The sequence below is a fragment of the Castor canadensis genome, chromosome 11 (genome assembly GCF_047511655.1).
Source record: "Castor canadensis chromosome 11, mCasCan1.hap1v2, whole genome shotgun sequence".
Lineage (NCBI taxonomy): Eukaryota > Metazoa > Chordata > Mammalia > Rodentia > Castoridae > Castor > Castor canadensis.
This window is the reverse complement of record NC_133396.1, coordinates 125,617,827-125,627,358: the sequence shown is the minus strand read 5'-3', so window position 1 is coordinate 125,627,358 and position 9,532 is coordinate 125,617,827. Positions and strand designations below refer to the sequence as shown.

The window sequence follows — 9,532 nt, the reverse complement described above, 5'->3', positions numbered from 1 at the left end:
TCTGCTGGGAGGAGGGTGAAGGTGATAGTTATTTGAACCTTTAAAAGTAGGATTTAGAGACAAAGATTAAGGAGGAGAACAGTCCAGGTGGAAAGAAGATTTTTTTAATTGAGTAATAGTCTTAAGCTTTTGAACAAAGTAAATCAATTCCTAGGATTAATTAATTGAAACATACTGCTTTTAATTTGAAGATATTTATTATATTATTATCTATGTTGCCTATGCTATCAAAGCCTGTAGACACTTAAAATGTCCAATCTTAGGAAAAGTCTTTTTTTTTTTTTTAATTTGAGATAAGGTCTTACTTAAATTTGAACTTGTGATCTTCCTGCCTCAGCCTCCCATATACTGGGATTACAGATTTTTGCCACAATACCTGGCTCAATTTTAGGAAAATATTAAAAGATTTATGGTACATTAAATGTTATATAGCATTTTGCATAATTTTAAAGATGTAAAAAAATCTTGAAAGTATAAGTAAAATTAGAATAATGATAAGTACTTAAGATTACATTTATGTAAAACCTTTATTTTTGCAAAAAGGACTGGACAGTAATAGACACAGATGAAAACTGTTGTCTTATGATGGTTAAATTACAGAAGTAGGAAAGGTAGGATGTGTTTAGGGAATAGCATATAGCCTGGGTTAGCCTGAATGAAGCATGGAAGGGGTGAGAGAGGAGGTTGAAAAGATGAGTGAAAGCCAGTTAACAGAGGGTTTTGAATGGCACATTAGAGAATTTACTAGGCAGTGAGTAGGCACAGGAGACTTTCAAGTGAGGAAATGAGAAGAATAGAGCATGGAGGAAGATTTCTCTCACAATAGTACACAGTATTGGTTGAGGTGGGGAAGGAATTGCGACAAGAGAAAGCAATAAAGATGCTACTGCAATAGTCCCCTGCCATGGATTGAGTGTTGGAAATTTAACCTCTAATGCAAAAGTGTTGAAAGGTAGAACCTTAAAGAGGTGATTAAGTCATGAGTGGATTAGTATTGTTTTTCAGTGGGTTAGATATTACAGGAGAGGGGTCCAGATAAAAGAATGAGTTTAGCTCCCTTCCCTCTTTCTGTCATGTCTGCTCTCTTGCCCTGTGCCTTCCACCTTGGAATGATATTGCAAGAAGACCCTTTCCACACGCAAGCTCATCAAACTTGGACAGTTCACCCTCTAGAACTACAAGAAATAAAGTGCTGCGGATGTAGTTCAGTGGCAGAGTGCTGCTTGCCTTTCATATTGTAAGGAATTGCTGAATAAAGACCACACCACATGTGGAAAAGAAAGATTTATTGAAGCACAGACTGCTGGGCTGCCCCTCTCAGGTTCAGAGTGCAGCAGCTTGGCTGGAATGGGTAGGGGGCTTTATAGGAGGGGCCACACCATGAGGGAGGGAAGATGTTCCTCCCAGAGAACAGCCAGGCCTCTGGCCTCCATTTATCTGTGATCACCAGATGGAATGGGTCAACATGCATAGCGAGTTGAGAAACGGGAAGTCCTTGAGATTTTGCAAGCAGGGAAACAATCAGGGGAGTTTTGCAAGTGGTCATAAATCAGGGGGGTCTGGTTTCAATGTTAGCCTTGGGACTCTCTGCCCACCCCAAGAATGCCAGGGACCTAACATATGTGAAGTCCCAGGTTCAGTCCCCAGCCCCACAAAAGCTAAAAAATACAAAACTACTAAATATGAATTTCTGACTTTTATAAAGGTGCCAAGTCTCAGGCATTTTTTTATAACAAAAGAAAATAGACTAAGACATCCTCTCTGGAGACAATGATGACCTATGTGAACTGCTTTGATGGCAGCAGGAATGAAAAAGCATCAGTAGAACTTATCAAGGAACTGAATTACATAAAGAAGAGTTCAAAGGCAAGCCTGAAATTCTTTCCTGAGAATCTAGATTAGAGGTGGGGTCATGTGGTGAAACTTCTGGGCAGGAAATGAGAAGTTCCTCTTCGAATGTGTTGAGTGTGAAGTATTTGCAAGATGTCCTGTAGTGAACAGCAGAAACAAAAGATGTATGTCTGGAACTTAGGAGAGTAGTCAGAGAAAAGGATGTAACATGGGGTGGCCCTCCTACTGAGAACAGTTAAAGCTGTGGGAGTTGCTAAATTCATTGACATTATGGAGAAAGAAAATTAAAAAGAAGGAAATGGAATAGATGTACATTTAAGAGGAAGGGGAGACAAAAAAGTAAATGAGAAATTAATAAGGGAAGGGAATCAGGAAAGTTTAGGGTAATGAAAGTCTAAAGAGAAGAGAGTTTTAGAGAGGAAGTAGTCAATGTCAAAGGCTATCGAGAAACCATAAGAAATAAAAGACATTTTGGATTTGGAAAGGAGGACATGACTCAGAGAAAGATGGTAGAAGCCAGGTTCAAAGGCAGTGGGAAAGAATGGGCAGAAGGCATAGTCACACTTTTGAGAAGGGTAGCATCTCACTACAAAAGGAAGGAAAATGAAATCTGAGGTTTAGACACACAAGGAAAATGAAGAAGGAAGAGAAGAAGCAATTCTTCTTTGACTCAGGAGTGAATAAGAGAAAATTCGATACTGCTGTGGATAATGTAGAATGATTGATTACTAGTAAAATAGGAGGTAACATTGTCTTCTGAGAGTAAGAATGTGGTGACCCGAAGAGAATAATTGCAACAATCACAGTAGAAAGTAGAGAAAAAGAGTCTGATATATTAGGAAATAATATTTTGAAGACCTAAGTTCAAAGGTTTATTTCAGGGCTGATGGAGTGGCTCAAGTGGTAGAGCGCCTGCCTAACAAGTATGGCACCCAGAGTTCAAATCCCAGTACTACCACACCCAACCCCCAAATTCTAACGGTTTAATTTCCTCCAACTTAGCTCTCAAGACTGTACAACCTGGAATCCTCCTCTCTGCTCACACTTGTCAAATCAGTCTCTCTCACCTGTGTGATGTGGCTATGTTGTTTTACCTCCGATAGACTTGCTTTCATCTAATAATTTCTATCTCTCATTCAAGTCCAGCCTAAATCTCACATCTGTGAAATCCTCCCTGATGAACTCAACCTGCTATGGTTTACTTCTTCCTTTCTAAAACCTTTATGGAACTTTTAGGTTTTGTTACAGGAAGAAAAAAAAAACTATGTTGTTGGAAAGAACTACTTTTTTAATAGCAATCTCATGGGCACACAAATCTGAAGTTTTAGGACTTATATCTTAATTGGTCAATGTCAGGCCTTGGGTTCCTTCCTAGGTCTTATTACATTCTTCTGAGCAGCATCAATGACAAGCCAACTTCTGGAGATCCTTCGATGTCTGGCATGAGCAGTAGTGGTGGTGGTAGCTGTTTACACTACATTTGTTGATCTATGAGTATGTTCCAGGAACACAGCACACAACAGGAAATCAATCCCTGCCAATAAACTGACGAATCTATAATAAATTGATAAATCTACACCTTCTGTGCTTTCTTAGATGAATGGAGATCAGTGAATAGCAAGACCACCAGACTCTGAAATCCCAGGAAACCTCTGGACCTGTTGCTTTGGGAAGTGGGTCATTTTGGTGGAGCTTGTCTGAACCTTTCAATAGTTAAAGTTTCCAGACTCACTGGATTGTGTCTTGCATAATCCTCTTGTGTTTATAAAAGGAAAAAAGGAATTCTGGCATTACATTCAAATTACCTTTCTCACTTAGGGGAAATGGTTGGCAGAGGAGAAAATAAATGATTGCAACATCTGATCAAGAATGAGGACTGCTGAAGAGGAAGGAGGTCCGGTAAATACTGTTGGTCTGGTTCTGGTGTTAATCATTCACTGAGCCAAAGGAGATTTTCTGCTCATCCATCTGCATTCAGCTATCCCTGATCAGCTGCTGACTGCATGGGTAGAATTTGGGGACATTTTGGTGAAGCAGTTAGTGCCAACAACAGGATATAATGACAAGCCCTGATCTTGGGAGAAACTAAGACTACTGAGATCAAAGCACCATCATAGAGTTGTCTTCCTCTGCTATTGCAGGTCAGTGGGCTACTGGGCACTTGGGGAAAAGACTGGTGTTTTGTCTCTTTACAGAGTGCAGGATTGGAAGGACAAGGCCAAGACAAAATCTTGGCAGCGTTTTCAGTAGAAACCTTTTCAGGAGCATTGCATTGGAAAGCACTTTTAACCCCTTCTGAGCCTTTTATTATAAGTGTGTTGGGGGAATAATAGTGCATATTAAGATAAAGTAAAGCAGAAGAAGAAGTGTAAAATGACATTGCTCTTGTCATTGCATCTAAGAGGTAAGTGTGTTGGTCTGTTGATCCTTCACCATTTTCCCACCTAGGGGTATTGAGGCAAGAGGTAAACCAGACTTCCCAAAGGGGATTACAGGAGACCAGCTTTCCCCAGTCTGTCTTCTAAAAATTAGTACCATTTTTTGGGGGGGGATTTTATTAATTCCTCTGAATCTCCATCACCTTAAGAAAAGACCTTTAGATTTGATCATGAGAAAACATTGATCAGTTTTCAGTTAGTCTTTGAAACTAGAAGACTTAGTCATCCTCATCTCCTTTCTCTCCCTCATTTTCCAAATTTGATGATGCCAATAAACCCTTTCTTCTTAAAATTCTCTTCCTCCTTGGTTGGTCAGGTCACAGTACCATTCTGGTCCTTATCTGAATTGTCTTTTTGTTGAATAACCCTTCCTTATCCATAAATATGGTGGATAATAAAAATAAGAGTATATAGAAGGAGCAGAAATATCTAATAAGATTTGCAGTAAGTAGTCTTAGGAATACATGCTAATACAATATAAGCATAGGAGGAATGAGCTGAGAGAGAGAGAGAGAGAGAAAGAGAGAGAGAAAGAGAGAGAGAGATTCAAGGAATAGAGGGGGATGTATGAAAGAAAGTTCTTCGGGGGTGTTAGCAAGTGATATAATTGAGAGTCTGGGTGTAAGGAAGGAGACACTCTTCCTGAGTGTAAGGACAAATATTATCTCTTTCAGAGGTAAGTTGAATTTTAAAAGGGGGAATTTAGACAGGAAATACAATAACTTAAAAGATAATCTCTCTAATTGGAGGAAAAATTGGGGGACTGAAAAGTTCCCTAACATCTCTCAAATTGTACTCCATAGGCAAGTGCCAATAGTGTTTTTTCATGAGACATCTGCCAGGTTGATTATAATTCATGAGTTCATTTAATTTCTTTCAAAATTAAACAGATGATGACACCCTTGAACTACAAAGACATTTGCTAGTGTAGTCAGAGGTTTTTAGTGGGCAGTTACAGAATTGCAGAATTTGAAGGGAATAAAATAGATAAACTAAGTTTGATGTCAGCATTATAGAGATGAGGAAACAGAGTCCCACAAAGCTGATGTAGCTTCTTAAAGATCACAGAGTTAGATTGTGTTGTTGTTTGAGCTCATTCTCAGGTTTCCTTGACTTGCAAGTCCTTCTCTGCATCCCCACACTGGGGATGGCTGAGTTCTGTGCAAGTTCTTCCGAGGAACCCAAGAGGCAGCTGGACAAGTGAATACGTGAGAGACATCTAAACACCACATTACTTCTTTTCAAAGTGGACAAAGCTCTTCACATACATTAGTCCCTTTGGTCCTCAGTGGGACATTTAATCATCCTCACTCTGAAGATGAAACTAAATTGAAGTTGAGTTTCATTTATTTTACATTTATTGAGTAACTATTATATACCAATTATAATAACAGGTTAGAAATAGAAAGTTGAACAAATGTCTTCCTTGTCTTCAATGAATTCACAGTCCTGGAGGAAATTGTAAATAGACAGTTGCGATATAATGTTGTGTTCAATTAAGGTGTCTGAAAAGCACCAGGGGAACACAGAGACACTGGGATTTCTTGGTGGAGTCCGGCAATTTTTCCTCAAGGAAGTGACAGTTGATGTGGATAGTGAATAAAGAAGAGGTTAGAGGTAAGAGCATTCAAGCACAACAGACATTATATGCAAATGCTTACAAGTGTTTTTTTAAAATAACCCAGTATGTGTTTTGGGAAAGGTGAGTACCTTCATGAGGTTGAATTGCAGTGTTGTTCTATCTGTCTATTTGTGAAAGGGAGGGAGGGTAGACAGTTGGGAGAGGAATGGGGAATTGGGGAACATGTAAATTACTTTTGAGGGATATAGTGGTGTAAACATGGAAGCTGGCTACAAACGTTTTGAGGTTTTTGCAACTGTCACCTCTGCTTTTGTAGCTGCAGGGGAAGAGAAAATAGTTCCTCATTTCTTTCACTGACTTTATAAAGGCTTATAGTCTTAAGGCTGAGCACAGGAATTCCATTAGTGAACAATCAGAATGAAGAAGACAGGCCTGAATGGCTTAAAATTTACATGTATGAAGATTTGGATAAGACAGAATAATTTTTACCAATTTAATTTATGGTATATGTAAGTTTTTACACCTACAGGACACAATTGGGCCTAGAGATCCATGAGTAATTTTTGTGCAATGACCAAAGCCAGATGTGAACAAATTCCTCCCAGAGAGAAAGTTTAGGGTGAGGGAGGAGCCCCCTCCCTTTGCCCAGGACAGCCCCTTCTGCCTGCCAGTCAGTGTCTCTCTGCTCTGAGTTTCACATGATCCTAACCTTACCAAAGACCACAGAGATCAGACCAAGGGCTTCTGGCCCTATGTCCAGTGTGTGTTTCTTTGCTGTAAGCATTATTGTAATTGCAGTCAGCATTATTGTAATTCAAATCATTTTGGTAATGATATTTTGACTTCTAGGAGTGCCATTCCAAGGGCAATTCCATCAAAGTCTCCTCTAACGTTTCTTTAGAGTGTATACTATGGGCCACCCCTGCACTGTGCCAAGCTCCTCTCAGCGATTCTGAGAGACATGTACAATTATCATTCTTAGTTTATAAAGGAGAAAATTGAAGCACAGAAGGACTGAGTGTCTTGCCCTCAAGACTTGGTTTGCCTATGGTGGCTTAAACCCACATGGTCAGGATCTGAGTCCAGAGCCCAGGCCCATGGTCCTGGGCACAGTGCCTTCCTGCCCTAGCACCATGGCTGTGGCCATGATGTGATTCTGAAGTAGAGAAGTAAAATATAGGTATAGGGTCTATATATGTTTGTATCATAACCAGTGGAGAAAGGAGAAAGGTGAACTAGGTTTTGTTTATCCCTCCCCTCTTTTGCTGTTCCCAGTTGACTAGTTGATGATGTGATTATCAACCTGATTCAGGTTAATGGTGGTTGGTTTTCCTTAAAATACAAATGTGCCTTGCTTTAAAATCAGCTACAATCTGACCTTGACAAAGCAAACACTTTAAGGGTAAGTATGGACATGGATCAGTATTATTTTTCTTTGAAACTTATCACTTAGGTGCTTTGGGATTTACATTCAGCAAACATTTGTTGAGCAATTTGACTTTGTGAGGCACAGTGCTGGGTACTAGCTGGGGAAGAAAGGAATAGGTGCCCACTCTCCAACTTCAGAGATCATATGGTCTAGTGGCAAAGACAGACTTCAGATGTTACTTACAAAACTGACAAGTCAGAAGAAGAATGGTAAGTGCGAAACTGAACTTAATATAAGGAGGCAGGTCTGGAAGATAAAGGGACGTTGGAGAAGGGACTGACAGAATGAGTGAAAGCCAGAAAGGGGGAGAGAAAAAGTGATGTGGGCAGGAATAGGAGCTGGGAAAGTATTTGGAACAGTCAGGAATTCCAGTTGTCCAGGACAGGAGACTCATGTCAAACTTCTGAAAGTCACCAAAGCCACCAGAGCAAATGTCAATTCTTGAAGGCTCAGTTCACTGAAACCAATTTGCTGAATTTATCAAACTATCAATTTACCTGATGCTGTTTCAGAAATATTCATTTTGAGCATATTTTATAATTATAAATTGATTCTTTTGAATACAGCTAAAGTATATGTGTGTTTTAACAGCTTTTTAGATTTTTTTTGTTCTTAAAGCTAAGGATTTAATCTTATGTCTATATTCTTATAAAAATAGTGATGACTATCATCCTGGATATATTCAATATTTATAGATTTTTTGTTAATATAAGTGCAGCAATTCACATGGGAAATTTTCACTGTATACTGTTATTTCTTTGATTTTTCATAGTTAAAGTCTTTTTTGCCAACACATTGGTATTTTTTTTTAACTGTACTGGGTTTTGAATTCAGGACCTTGCTTTTGCTTGGCAGACACTACAACTTGAGCCAGCACCAATGAGTATTTTTAATCTTTTCAGTTTGCTGACATTCAATAAACATACCAAATCTGTTGACCCGATTATTAAAGAAATTAAAGAAACTTATTCCTACGGGTTTCATAATTCATAGAGGTTTTTATTGGGTAGGAGAAGTTGATTAATCACATTTTGTAAATTTCACAGGTGACTTAGCAGGCTGTTTTTCATGATATGCAACTTCGTTATCTCTCAGCTGTTTCCAAATTCCTCATAATGCTAGGAAGAAGGAGGAGAAACTAGAGACAGAAGAGGATTCTAGAAAAAGGGAAGGGGAAACATAAGGAAGACAGAAGCATGAGGGTCCTGGTTCATCCCAAACTCTTTAGATAATCTGGATTCATTCAGTGCAAATTCTGCAACCATATTTCCAGAAGCAAATTGTTTTCTGTAGGTGAACTTATATCTTGTCAGAATTGTCCTAGTCACCATGTATAGAGCTCATAGAATAGAATGTGGGTGAAGCAGGGTGCCCACCACTGACAATAGGAGATGAATAGCTTTGTAAGAACTGGGTTTTAGAAAGATGAGAAGCTTATATGAGTCTTCACTCAGTGAAGAATTTAGGCCCCTCCACATACAGTGAAGGGCCACTGTAAACTACTCCCACCCCCATAATGTGGACAGAAACGTTTTTGAGAGAAACACTGAGGAAACTCCCTTTCCTTAAATGCACATGGCCTTAGTCTGAATCATGGACACATGGCAATGTTGACCTTTTGGATCTGATAGAGATATGAGAATACAATAAAAAATTCAATACTTTATTGGGAGCCAACTTCACATATTTCTTTGAAAACAGAACATGTCTAATGTAAACAGGATATATTGTGTTTTCTGAAAGGGATGGAAGTGGTGGTGAAAAGGAAAAATGTCCTTGGTAATTTTTCTTTCAACAAGTCATTAAATAGCCTGATTAAAAATGAAATCACTTTTGTCATGTGTATTTTTCACATATATAAAACATTTTTTTTGAAACTACCAATTGCTTGATGGTGTGACTATTATCCCTGGTTGCCATGAGAAACCCCTAATACTATATGTAGTGACACAAACTCTTTTCTCTAGCTCATCCCTTTCCTGCCTTTTTTGCTTTGTTTGATTTCACATTTATTCTCTTTTCTCTAACTCCACTGCCATTTCCTTATTCAGATATCCTTGGTGACTCATCTGGCTATTTTCAGTGTCTTTTAAATCAATCTCCCTCTCTCTTTTTTTTTTAATTTTTATTTTATTCATATGTGCATATAATGTTTGGGTCATTTCTTCCCCACCCCCTCCCTTACCTCCCTGCCCTTTCCCTCTCCCCCCAACCCCCTCGCTACCCAGCAGA

General features: G+C 38.9%; 1 protein-coding gene across 2 annotated transcripts in view; it reads left to right on the top strand.

Annotated features, from left to right (window-relative positions):
• Positions 1–3,732: 3,732 nt before the first annotated feature.
• C4bpa (complement component 4 binding protein alpha) overlaps positions 3,733–9,532 on the top strand; it is a 37,486-nt gene continuing 31,686 nt past the window's right edge. The window contains exons 1-2 of one of the 2 annotated variants that reach the window (XM_074048449.1): positions 3,735–3,992; positions 5,791–5,906. The gene's annotated coding sequence lies outside the window, so the exon portion shown is untranslated. Of the gene's footprint in view, positions 3,993–5,790; positions 5,907–9,532 lie in introns of both variants that reach the window. The other variant, XM_074048450.1, reaches the window with a different exon arrangement.